Source organism: Eriocheir sinensis, chromosome 1, assembly GCF_024679095.1.
Source record: "Eriocheir sinensis breed Jianghai 21 chromosome 1, ASM2467909v1, whole genome shotgun sequence".
NCBI lineage: Eukaryota > Metazoa > Arthropoda > Malacostraca > Decapoda > Varunidae > Eriocheir > Eriocheir sinensis.
In genome coordinates this window covers 10,084,783-10,098,839 of record NC_066509.1, presented here as the reverse complement: position 1 = coordinate 10,098,839, position 14,057 = coordinate 10,084,783, and positions in this window count along the sequence as shown.

Here is a 14,057-nt window from a genome sequence, read left to right as displayed (position 1 = left end):
TGAAGTGAGGAAGAAATGGTGGAGGTAGTCATTTTTATCTCCCAGTTGTGTGGAGTTGTGAAGGGGAAGGAAAGTGAGGAAGGGGAAAGACAGTAACGTAGCTAGCTTGCAGATGTTTAAGAGATGAAGGGGGGAGGGAATGCAAGATGGGAAGGAGGATGTTTTTTTTGCTGTACTAACTATGCAAAGTGGAAGAGGAAGGGAAGGAAGAGGAGGTGGTGTGCTGTACTAGGTCTGTGAAGTGAATGGAAGAGGAAGAGAAGGAAGGAGGAGAGTGTTCTGTACTGTATTGAACGTGTGAAGAGGAAGAGAAGGAAGGAGGAGAGTGTTCTGTACTGTATTGAATGTGTAAAGTTGAAGAGGAAGGGAAGGAAGAGGTGGTTGTGTACAGTGTTAGAAGTACGAAAGTGGAAGGAAAGAAGGTGCTGATGTTCCGTGATAAGTAGTAAGGTGGAGGTGGTGGAAGTGGAGGAAAGTGAGAAAGGGAAGGGAAGGAGGCAGTGGTGTATGCAGAGCCATGTTTGTGAAGGCGGGTTAAGGTGAAAGGCGGTGGTGGTGCTGTACCGTGCCAGGTGTGCAGAGGTGGTGAAGGTGAAGGGAAGGGAAGGAAAGGTGGTGGTGGTGTGTTGAGTGGCAGGTGTGTGAAGGTGAAGGAGTTTCTTTACCTGTGCCTACCTCGTCTTGAAGGAATCAGACACGCTTTCTAGTCAGCTATTTAGACACAGATGAGAGAGAGAGAGAGAGAGAGAGAGAGAGAGAGAGAGAGAGAGAGAGAGAGAGAGAGAGAGAGAGAGAGAGAGAGAGAGAGAGAGAGAGAAAAGCATAATCCAGACTGAAAGCGGAGAATCTTACTTCTCTGTCATGCATGATGTAGCCGCTCCATTTAACAAACCGTTTTTGCAACATCGAGGCACAGGGAAAAATGACTCAACAAAGAGGAGGAAGGGTGGGAGAAAAAGAGAGGGAGGGAGGGAGTTCCGGTAAATGCAGCCGAAGCAAACACAAGCAAACAAGTAAACAAATTATGCACACCTACAATACAATGTTCCGTTTTGATGCTTACTTGCCATAAACATTCATCATAATATTTGACCAAAGACAATACTTACCTAGCAGTCTATCCGTAATATCGGGTAACGTTATTTGTTCTGTTCGTGCTACAACCTTAATAGTGTGTGTGTGTGTGTGTGTGTGTGTGTGTAAGGCTAGGTATCATGTATGTGTGGAATGTATGTACCATTTATAACTGTTTTTCGGCTTACATGTGATTTAAGGAAGACGTGTTTAAGACATAAGGAATTTGTACCTGGAATAGAACCGCTTGAGTTACGTGATTAACCTTGGCATTCCTTCCTGCCGGCGATGTCTGACGTGTTGTTTGCCACGCCTCCTACACGCCCCGAGCCGTGCATAACGCAGCAAGACCAGCATACATCACGCCGCCGGCCCTGCCTATCGGGGTGTTCATCAGACGTATACTGCAATTAGTCTTCCTGCGATCCGTGTCATTTCCGATACTTTATGCAACAGCTCCGCACACATCGCTACTACGCAACACCTTAACCTCCCCACCACCATCACTTGGCCATTCTCCTCCTAAAGGGGCTATTACACTGGGCAAATTTTCCGTGGATCTTCAGTCAAACCACGATTTCCGCTAGCGTGGTTCTCATTTGTTTCTTGTTATTGCTGCTGCTGATGATGATGATGGTGAATAATACCGTCGTCCTTCGGGGAAATATACCGTAGCTTTGAAAGATCGTGGACACGTCAGAAAACCACGGAAATATGAGAACCACGCCATCGGAAATCGTGGTTTGACTGAAGATCCACGGAAAATTTGCCCAGTGTAATAGCCCCTTAACTGACCCCTTATTTTTCCACTCCCCATCGCTCCCTTACCCTCCTAACATAAGTTCCACATATCGCAACATTAACAGTGCATATCACCGCCAGTCATATGGGGCACGCTATTAGCCATTCATTAGTCATTATTAGAGCTGCATTATGTAACGCTATCAATACGTACTTACCCATAGCACCATATTGGACTCGTTGCACCATATGGTCAGCCCTTCATTATATACCGCCAGCAGGACGTTTTCATTCCACTTTATGGTTTTATGTATGCCACTTATACAGTCAGCCGCATGAAAACACCTGCCCGCCATCCGTGTCTGCCTCACTCCTCACTTTACACCTGTGCAGAACGAAGCATCAGTAGTAGGTGAACCAGCAAGTCAGGCTCTTTGCACTTAATACGCCTGAGCCCCATTTGAATCATAGTTTTTAAGGCCATAACATAAAGTAATGAGAATAAAGCGAGTAACCACGTCATGAATATTAAGCCACGTAAGCTATTCGAAAAAAAGTATTTTAATCGGATGTCCTCAATACAGAAAACCAGACATTGATTGGAAACTAAAAAAAAGAAACATGGAGTGAAAAAAATGAAAACCAGTAATAAAATATGTATGACCGAGGCAGCACGGAGTCAGGGGTAAAGATTGGAAAACCGTCAACTTGGCAATATAGAAACGGATGCAAAAATAATCTCAGAAAGAAGTATTTTAAAAGAACGAAGATATGAAAAGCGTCCCAATGAAATCAAAAGGGAATTACCACAAAAATTCCCGATATTAATAACGACATCAGCAGACGCAGGAGAGCCCTATGGATGAAGGTCACGGCAGAGAGAGAGAGAGAGAGAGAGAGAGAGAGAGAGAGAGAGAGAGAGAGAGAGAGAGAGAGAAAACACACACCAGGTGGTACCTTTTGCGATGACTCACACGATCAACCTGGGTAATTGTGTGTGTGTGTGTTTGTGTGTGTGTGTGTGTGTGTGTGTGTGTGTGTGTGTGTGTGTGTGTGTTCCAACGTAATGTGCAGATTTGCGTGCTATAGCTGGCAGGGGTCGCATTGGGTTCAGCATATAGTGTTGCGTCTATGTGGGTCAGGATGAGGCACACACACACACACACACACACACACAACATTCCTGTCTCGTAGTATCGATCGAAGAAGGTGTAAGGAATGTGCTGGTGTGTCGTATCGTGTCTCGTGTGTGTGTGTGTGTGTGTGTGTGTGTGTGTGTGTGCGCGCGCATGCTTACACAATCTAGTGTACAGGACAATGACATAGATAATTCGACGTATCACCGCTTCTTGGAACATTTTTAAGTGTTTGTTCGTCTGTGTGTGTGTGTGTGTGTGTGTGTGTGTGTGTGTGTGTGTGTGTGTGTGTGTGTGTGTGTGTGTGTGTGTGTGTGTGTGTGTGTGTGTGTGTGTGTGTGTGTGTGTGTGTGTCTCTGTCTGTCTGTCTGTCTGTCTGTGTGTGTGTGTGTGTGTGTGTGTGTGTGTGTGTGTGTGTGTGTGTGTGCCAGGGTATGAAGTGCGTGTATGCCTTTTGTGGACGAGTCTATCGATTGCTGCGGGGCTGCGGCTGGCTGGCGAGGAGGAGGAGGAGGAGGAGTTGGAGGAGGAAGTGGTGGTGGTGGCGGTGGCGGTGGTGGTGTAGAGGAGATAGAAGTAACGGTGTTGAAAGACCAGAAGCGGAAGATACGTGATAAGGAAGAGGATGAGAAGATGAAGGAGGACGACGAGGAGGAGGTGAAGGAGGACGACGAGGAGGAGGTGAAGGAGGACGATAAGGAGGAGTGGAGGAGGAGGAACACTGGTGACGGCGCATAAGATATTGAAGGCGGAGGTATATATAGAAGGAGAGGGAGATAGCGAAGGCGGAGGCACCCAAAGAAAGGGGAGAGGCCTTTACATGTAGCTACGTCATGGTTTTTGGAGGGCGAAGGCGGGACATGGAATCAGAAAAGGAGGACAGAAGGAAAAATCTAGGATGAAGAAGGGAGTAGGAAAGTCTGAATAAGTATAGGCTACAGGAGCAGAATAGGTCGAGGGAAAGGCTAAATAAAAATAGGCTATAGGGACAGGTATAAAAAGAGGGAGGGTTAAAACAATAGACGGATTAATGGGGGTTAATTGCCTGCATGGGTAGAGAAAAGGGAGGGAAAAAGAATGAGTACGGAGAATAGGGGGGATCAGGGGATAGTTGCGATACGCGGGAAAGGGCGAGGGAGAGGAGGGAAGAAAAGGTGGGAGTTGGTGAAAAGGGAATGGGTTAACGGCCAAAGAAAGATAATATGAAGAAGAGATAGGATGAAGTACACTGAGGAAAGAGGCAGACAGACAGAGGCATACAAAATACATACATACATATTAATGACTAAAGAAAGATGATAATAATAATAAGGGATAAGGTGAAGCACAGAAAAGAGAGAGATAGACAGACAGAGAGGGAGGCATACATACATACATACATACAAAAGACAGACAGGCAGACAGACAAACAGAGAAAGATAGACAGGATATGGGTGTAGGCGTAGGTTATGTAGAGCGACAAGGGTATGGGTAGGCGTTCAACTAAGGACAAAGGAAAGTGTGCAAGAGGTGCAGGTAGAATAGCAAGGAGGGTGAGGCATAGAAAGCCGGAGATAAAGAGGAGAATGGCGAGGGAAGTGTGGGAACGAGGACAGGGAGGAGGAGGAGGAGGAGGAGGAGGAAGAAGAAGAAAAGAAGAAAAGGAAGGAGAAGCAAAATAAGTAGAAAAAAAAGGGAAAAGAAATATGGAAAATGAAAAAAAAAGAAGAGAAGAGGAGGAGGTAATAGTGTAAGGGGAACAGATTGAGGGGGGAAAGGGGGTCATTAGCAAGTAAATAGAGGTTAATAGAGGGGGGAGTAAGGGAAAGGGTAGATATTCCCTCCGTTAACAGTATACGGAGGGAAAGGTAACAGGGTGGGGCTGATGAGGACACTAGTAGGCAGGTGTTGGACAGGTTAATTAGGAACAGGTGGACGGAGGAGGGGACTGCCGGGTAACGTGTGTAGGGGATGGAGGGGGAAAAAAAAAGAAGTGCGTGATACTTTCCATACCTTAATTAATTTCATGCTAATGGTACCGTACTGTCTACCTGTACACCCCCTCGCCTCACCTTTCCCCCTCTCTAATGTTATCGCGTGATCTTGTTTACTTTTCACCTTTTCCCGTTAGCTTCCCTCTTTTTCGGGGATGGGTGGGGGAGGGATAATGTATAATGGTACTCGCCCTGTTTTTGTTTTGCTTTGTCGTGGTTAGGTATTTATAGTATTTCCGGCCATGTTGTGGTTTATTTTTGTTTTATAATGATTTTTTTTTGTTTTTCGTGTTTTCAGTGGTCTATTATTTTTTTTTTATCTAAGTCCGTTTCCCGTTTGTTATTGTTGTCGTGGTTTGGTTTCCGTTGTATTTTCCGCGTTGTATTTTCTCGTTTTTTATTTATTTTTAGCTTTTTTCTTCCTATTCCTGTCTGGTTTTGTTGTCGTGGTTAGTTTTCCGTTATTTTTTCCGCTATGTTTGTTTCGTATTTTTTTTTTTATCTTCTTATCTTCCTCTTCCTGTTTGTTTCCGTTGTCGTGGTTAAGTTTCCGTTAAGTCCCGCGATGATTGGTTCCCCGTTTCATCATTAACATTCCCTTTCCTGTTCGGTTTATTGTGACTAGATTTGCGTTGTATATTCCGCGATGTTTTTTTTCTCTTCATCATTAACATTCCTTTCCTGTTCGATTTATTGTGACTAGATTTGCGTTGTATATTCCGCGATGTTTTTTTCTCCTTTCATCATTAACATTCCTTTTCCTGTTTGGTTTATTTTGATTAGATTTGCGTTGTATATTCCGCGGTTTTTTTTTCTCCTTTCATCATTAACATTCCTCTTCCTGTTTGGTTTATTGTGATTAGATTTGCGTTGTATATTTCGCGATGTTTTTTTCTCTTTTCATCATTAACATTCCTCTTCCTGTTTGGTTTATTGTGATTAGATTTGCGTTGTATATTTCGCGATGTTTTTTTCTCTTTTCATCATTAACATTCCTTTTCCTGTTCGGTTTATTGTGACTAGATTTGCGTTGTATATTCCGCGATGTTTTTTTTCTCTTTTCATCATTAACATTCCTTTTCCTGTTTGGTTTATTTTGATTAGATTTGCGTTGTATATTCCGCGATGTTTTTTTCTCTTTTCATCATTAACATTCCTTTTCCTGTTTGGTTTATTGTGATTAGATTCGCGTTTTATATTCCGCAATGTTTGGTTCGTTTTATTAATCTTTCTCAACAACAATCCTTTTCCTGTTTTGTATTTTTATGGTGGTGGTTAGGTTAGGTTTCCGCTGTGTTTTCCGCCCCGTGTTTTCGTTTCATCCCGCTGGTTTCCTTTCTCCATCTCCATTTTTCTGACATTTTCCACGCTGTAATTCCTGGTTTTTATTTTCCTCGTGAGTCCTCTTCCATGACGACATTTTTCCTCCTGTCTCATGCATATATTTTCCTTGCCTCTTTTCCCTCTCTTTCGACCTCTCTCATGGTTTCTTTCGTCACTACTTTTACTTTTTCTCTCTCGCTTCCATATTTGTTCCTGTGTCCATATGTTTCCTTGTTTTATGTAATCTCTTACTTGCTTCTCTTTTTCCCTCTTTCCTGTGACTGACTCATCCTCCCTTATTTTGCTTCCCTTGCTGTATGTGTGTGTGTGCGTGTGTGTGTGTGTGTGTGTGTGTGTGTGTGTGTGTGTGTGTGTGACTCATTGTACCACCTCCTACTCATCCTCACCACCACCTCCTCCTCCTCCTCCTCCTCCTCCTCCTCCTCCTCCTACGTCTGGTCTGCGCTGAGAATCCTCCACCCGGACTTCAATTACTGCTCCACCTCCCTCTACTCCCCTCCACCTCCCTCGACCCTCCTCCACCACATCTCGACGTCACCTCCACTCTCCTCCTCCCTCCGCCACCACGCCTACACACTGCACGTTTGCCCTCATTCCGCCTCCACCATCTTCCACTTTTTTTCAACTTCGCACTCCCTGCATTCCACTTTCTCCCATATTCTCTTGACATTATCCTACCTCCATCTCACCCCTCCTTCATGCCTTTCTTCATTTTCGAGCTTCATTCCACCTTTACACTATTCCACTTCTCTCCACTTTCTTCCATACTTCTTATATTATCGTACCTCCACCCCATCTCTTCATTCCTTCTTTTTTTTCTTCTTTAGCTTCATTACACCTTCACACTATTCCACTTCTCTCCACTTTCTCCCATACTTCTTTATATTGTCGTACCTTCACTCACCTCTTCCTTCCTTACTTTTCTCTCTTTAGCTTCATTCCACCTTCACACTATTCCACTTCTCTCCACTTTCTTCCATACTTCTTATATTATCGTACCTTCACTTCACCTCTTCCTTTCTTTTCTCTCTTTAGCTTCATTCCACCTTCACACTATTCCACTTCTCTCCACTTTCTTCCATACTGTTTTTTACCCCACTTCTTCATTCCCTTCTTTTCTCTCTTCAGCTTCATTCTCTATCCACATGTCCACTTCTCTCCAGTTTATCCCATACTTCTTTACTTAATCCTATCTTTTCATTTCGCCTCTCACCTCGTCCTTCCATTCCAAGTTTCATTCTACCATTTCACATTCCACTTCTCTCCGCGCCAAACAGCCATGAGAGTTCCACCACATTCCACAGCACAGCACCGCTAGGTCATGCCACTGCTCTCTCGTATCTTCACACCACCGCCGCTCTCCTGCAACCACATCCTCTTCCTCCATCACTCATCCCCACCACTCCACCTCACCTCACCACTTCACTTCACCTCACCTCGCCACTCCAACTCTCCACCGCATCCACACACTGCTCCAGACCTCCTCCACAGCGCCATGTTTCGCCACACCTCGCCACAATAATTTAGTTCACCCAGCATGTCCTCCACTACCACACACACACACACACACACACACACACACACACACACACACACACACACCTCAGTATTTTCTTCCAACCCTCGATATTTTTTTCTTTTTTTATCTTCGCCAATTCATTTAGAGCAATTTAACCAATATTTAGTGTCTGGGAACCCAAGGCGTTTCTGTCCATTTTTCCGCCTCGCTTCCCTCTTCTCCATCCTTCTTTCGCCTTCCTGTTTATATCTCTTTCGTGTTTTTTTTCGTATCTTGTTTATATTTTCTCCGTTCCAATCTCTTCGTAACTTCTTTCCGATATTTCCATTCATGTTCACCTCCCGATTTTCAGTTTCTTCTTCCCTTTCCCTTCCTCCCTCATTATCAGTCCACTCTTCTCTCTAGGCCCTTCTTTACCATCGATATTCCCCGATCTTTCCGCCTCTCCACCACCACCATAACCTCCCTTCTCTTCGATTCAGTTCTCCTTTAAGAGACAGACGCACCGAAAGGAGGCGAAGAAGAAATAATTACTCCCCTTCTTCACTTGTGTTTCCTTCCTTTCCTTCCCTTCCTTCCTTCTTTCCTTCCTTTCTTTCATTCTTCCATTTTTCCTTTTTTATACTTTCCATTTTTATTTTTTTCCTTTCCTTCCTGTCATTTCCCCCATTTGACTGATTAAATTTTCGAAAGTTAAAGTCAATTCGTGTGTGTGTGTGTGTGTGTGTGTGTGTGTGTGTGTGTGTGTGTGTGTGTGTGCACCGTCGTAGCCTCCCATCTCCAATTTTTTTCCTTCATTTTCTTTTAAAGCCTCGATATTGGTTATTTGAAAACGTGTGGTAGGAAAGGTGTTCTGGCTGTGGTCGTGGTGGTGATGGTGTTGATGTTGATGGTGGTGCGCGATAATGGTGATGATAGCTGGCAGTTCGAAGGGAAGAAGTAAAAGGAGGTGGTGATGGTAGTGGTGGTGGAGGAGAAATGTCATCACCACCTTGTCCACCTACCACTGCCACCACTCTTTATTCCCTTTCCCTCCCCTTCCATACCCCATCCCCATCCTAACCACAAACTGCTCCCCCCTCCTCTCCTTCCCCCACAACAAATCACCCCCTTCGGTTTTTATGTTAAGCTTATACCTTCCTGCCTTAAATCTCGTACATACTCATATATTTTAAGGCTCTTTGATATATTATAAGTTTTTGTGTTTTAAGTATGTGACAATATGAAAATCCATCCCTTCATTAATTTAACCATTTTGTAACTAATTAAATTCTCACTAACCACACTATCACCGGCAACTTAGGAGAGGGAGGGAGGAAAAAAAGAAGGAATAAACAAAGATGGAGGAGGTGGGGAGAGGAGAGAGGGAGGAAGGAAAAGAAGAAGGGAGAGACAAAGATGGAGGAGGTGGATGAGGAGGTGTAGAGAGGGAGGAAGGAAAAGAAGAAGGGAGAGACAAAGATGGAGGAGGTGGATGAGGAGGTGTAGAGAGGGAGGGTGGAGAAGAAGAAGGGAGAAACAAAGATGGAGGAGGTGGATGAGGAGGTGTAGAGAGGGAGGAAGGAAAAGAAGAAGGGAGAGACAAAGATGGAGGAGGTGGATGAGGAGGTGTAGATAGGGAGGGTGGAGAAGAAGAAGGGAGAAACAAAGATGGAGGAGGTGGATGAGGAGGTGTAGAGAGGGAGGAAGGAAAAGAAGAAGGGAGAGACAAAGATGGAGGAGGTGGATGAGGAGGTGTAGAGAGGGAGGGTGGAAAAGATGAAGGGGGAGACAAAGATGGAGGAGGTGGATGAGGAAGTGTACAGAGGGAGGAAGGAAAAGAAGAAGGGAGAGACAAAGATGGAGGAGGTGGATGAGGAGGTGTAGAGAGGGAGGGTGGAAAAGAAGAAGGGAGAAACAAAGATGGAGGAGGTGTAGAGAGGGAGGAAGGAAAAGAAGAAAGAGACAGAGATGGAGGAGGAGGAGGAGGTGTTCGACGAAGAAAAACGCGAGTGACAAAAAGTAAAGGGGGAAAAAATGACAACTAAAACATCGTGCAATTTCCTCTTATCTCCCCCTCTCTCACCTCCCTTCCCTTCACTGAATGTTAGGGAGGAGGAAGGGGAGTGGGGCAAGAGGGGGGAAGAAACATAGGGCGGAAGGTTGCTGCGAATACCTAACGATCCGTGGGGAGGGAGAGAACTCAGAGAAGGAGGGAGGAATGGAGGAAAGAGAGGGAGGGAAGGGAAAGAAAGATTGGACGGGGAAGTGAAGGGGGAGAGGGAGTCTGGGGGTAGCCTCCGTGTTTACATAATTTTCGAGACTTTTGGTTGGAGGGTACGACACACACACACACACACACACACACACACACACACACACACACACACACACACACACAAGTACGGTAGTTTGAGAGTGGTAAATATTGGCTGATATTGATTGGAAACTTTGGTTGCATAAAACTATTTGAGTGAACTGTGTGTGTGTGTGTGTGTGTGTGTGTGTGTGTGTGTGTGTGTGTGTCGTTTCCTCCGCATTTATGATAACGGCGACTTATCTTCGACTTCCTCATTCTTCACTTCTTCCTCTTCCTCCTGCACATCCTCCACCTCCTCGTCTCCTCTTCCTCCAATTTCTCGTTTTACTTGTTCATATTCTGCCTTGAAGGTGTTGATTTACGCGTAATTGATCAAACGTCGTATTAGCCTTTAATAACTATAATGTGGCTGAGATATAATTTTAACCTGCTTTCAAGGCGTGGTTATTTTTTTTTTTTTTTATCACTTTATACGTCTAAGTTTTTAATATGTTAACTCTGAATATCCAACACCTCTAAATCCGTCCTTAAAATATAAGTACAAAGCCAGACTAACCACATAAGTTAATAAATACTGATATGACGTGACGTTGAAAAATCTGGCGTTAGTTAATCCCAACCTCAATCGGAGCACTTACCTGTTGACACACCTGCGAATTAAAGAAAGCTGCACCGTTTGGGCGTACACTAATGCGCGTTGCCTTGGTGCTCTGATCCGACTCTTTGACCCTTGTGTCTATATCGTGTGTTGTGATATCCAGGTTACCACAGAGTACCTTTTATCGGTTTACCAGATTATCCATTTGGTGATTTGTTATCGAAGAGGTTACGTGCGACAAGAGCTTATTGCCCCTTCTCCAGATTCGAACCGAGCCCCGTGTGATCTTACCTAAACTCGTTCACCAATATTCCACAAAGACGCTACTGGCTCACCCCATCACCTTCGTTCACAGTATCACCTCCGTTCACCCCCATCACCCTCTTTCACCCTCATTCCCCTCTCATCACCATCCCCTATCACCCCTTCACCCTTCCTCACTTTATCTTTTTCACCTCCATCACCTTTGTTCCCCCTCATCACCCTCTTTCATGCCCGCCATCACCCGCCCTCACCTTTTATCATTTTCAACCTTCACCTTCACCTTTGTTCACCCTCATCACCCTCTGTCATCCTCGCCACCACCCTCCCTCACCTTTTATCATTTTCAACCTTCACCTTCACCTTCGTTCACCCTCATCACCCTCTCTCATCCTCACCATCCCCGTCCCCCCTCCCTCACATCCACCATTTTCACCCCTTCACCACTCACCCTTCACCCCCATCACCTTTCCCTCCCTCCTTCAGCCCACCTCTCATAACCTCTAACCTCTTATTGCCCATATATGTCGTAACTTCACTTTTTCCACAATTTCAACCCTCCCTCATGCCGCCACCCACCCATCACCTCGTGCCCTCCCTCACCCCCCCCCCCCTTCACCCTTTCAATCATCATCCCCTATCTACTTTAATGGCTCACCCCTTTCCTCAGCCTCTCCTAACCTTTCAGAGAGCACCGTTTATGTCCTCTTATCCACCCCCTTTTATTTTACCTTTCCTTTTTTCATGCTCAGATTACAACTTCGTCTCTTCTTGCTTCTCCTATTCCTTCTTTCTTTACTCTTGCCATTTATTATCTCTTTCTCACTTCTTGCTTCCTTCCTCTTGTTCCCAGTTGTAATCCTCACCTTTGAACCCTCACAAGTACCTCACCACCTTGTAATTCTCTCTCATCTTGATTTATGACTGTCAAATCCCTCTAGTCACATATTTATCATTTATCTAAATCTATCGTCTTACATCATCACATCCCTCCTCCCCCTCCAACTCCACCTCTCCCCCTTCCCTTCCCTCTCCACTCCCTCCCATCAATCTCCTCCTCTCATTCCCTTGCCTCTTTCCTCCCCTTCCCTTCCCTTCCTTTCCTTTCTACTCCTTCACTCCCTCCTATCCCTCTTCTCCTTCCATTCCATTTTTTTCCTTCCTTACCATTCCATTCCTTTCCTGTCGTTCCCTTTTCTTTATTTAGTTTTAGTACTTTCCTTCCCTGTCTCGTCTCTTCCTTTCCTGCCCCTTGAAATTTTAACATCCTTTCCAGTGAGGTAAACATCTCTGACAGCTTTCTGAGAGGTGGAAAATCTGTTCTGTTATTATTACTATTATTATTATTATTATTATTATTATTATTATTATTATTATTATTATTATTATTATTATTATTATTATTGTTGTTGTTGTTGTTGTTGTTGTTGTTGTTGTTGTTGTTATTATTTGCGATAGAAAAGGTAACAGAATACATAATGCTCTCCTTAATGCCTCTCATATTTTCTCTTTTCTCCGTTTGTTTACTCTGCAAATTCCGCAAGTTAATTAAGGTTGTCTGCTTTTCGCTGCTGTGGGGTGGAGGGAGGGAATGTGCTTTAACCGGAGGGAAAGGGGTAGGAGAGAGAGTAGAGAGAGCTGGTAGGAGGCAGGAAACGTATTTGTAAACTTTGAGAGAGAGAGAGAGAGAGAGAGAGAGAGAGAGAGAGAGAGAGAGAGAGAGAGAGAGAGAGAGAGAGAGAGAGAGAGAGGAAACATGCAGGCAATTTAGGGTCTATAGACTTTGATAAGCAAGGAAGTTGGGAAGGATTAAAGTTAATGAAAGGGAGACCCTGGAGAAGGGGGAGGAGGAGGAGGAGGTAAAGGAAAAGGAGGAACGTGTGGAGGTAAGGAATGGACGAAAGTGTGTAAGGAAGTGTAGGGAGGGTATAGGAAGGTAGTATGTTCAATGAGGGCAAGGAAAAATAGTGATACAAGGTGATGGGATTAAAGGTAGGGTAAGGTAATATCACAAGGGAGTATAACAGAGGATAAGGATATGAGGCAAGGTAAGGACATTAGGGAAGGTAAGGGAGATAATGGAATGAGGGAAGTTACGGGAGGTGGGTGTGGCAGTCCTCCTCTCAGGCTGGGAGTGATGTCACCGCTCTACACTCATCTCATCCTCCTCGCGGCCATTCATCCCCAGACGGGTGTGTCATGTGCCTCGTGATGTTAGACATGCTAAATACATGGTAATTACGACAGCAACAACAATAACAACTACTACTACTTCTAAAATTTACTACTACTACTATATACTGTACCTGGTCTCTCCTATCCTCTTCCTATGCTCCTTTCCTTCCATCTTCACTCCCTCCCATCAATCTCCTCTCCTCATTCCCTTGCCTCTGTCGTTTCCTTTCCTTTCTATCCCTTCACTCCCTCCTATCCCTCTTTTCCTTCCATTACCTTCCTTTCCTTTCTCTTCCTTTCCTTTCCATTCCATTCCTTTCCTTTCCATTCCATTCCTTTCCTTTCTTTTGTTGGAGCAGCGTCTAGTGGGCTTTTTTTGTTGCTTGCTGAATAAAATAAAAAAATGCCCTTACTGATATGATTAAGATGATGGTGATGATGATGATAGTGCTGCTAAGATACTCCCGTTGCTCAGTACACAACAGTAACAATAGCAAATAGCAGTAAAAGTTTAGGACGTGACTATACGGCTTGCTACACCATAACCATCACCGCTACCATCACCATCACCACAAATCCGCACAATCGCCTCGCCGTTCACCCTCACACACCTTCACCTGCACTGTAATTACGTTCATTATTTTGCGCACCTCAGCCAGACACGGGGAGCGTCACGGCGTATTTTTGTGCACGTATCTTTTCCTTCCCCAGATTTTACAGTTTCCCTTTCAGCCGGGGGGAATATTTTTACCGTGGGGCGGCGGGCAGGAGGGGCGTAACCGGAGCCGCCGAGCACATGCAAGGGCGGGCGGGGCTTGGTGAAAATGGGGAGAGGGTGTGGTGGCTCGTGTTGGGTTGGGTTCGGTTGGGTTAGGATGGCGTTTCTTGCTGGGTAGGGCGAGTGAGGGGTGGATGGGAGGGTTAGAGGAGAGGGAGG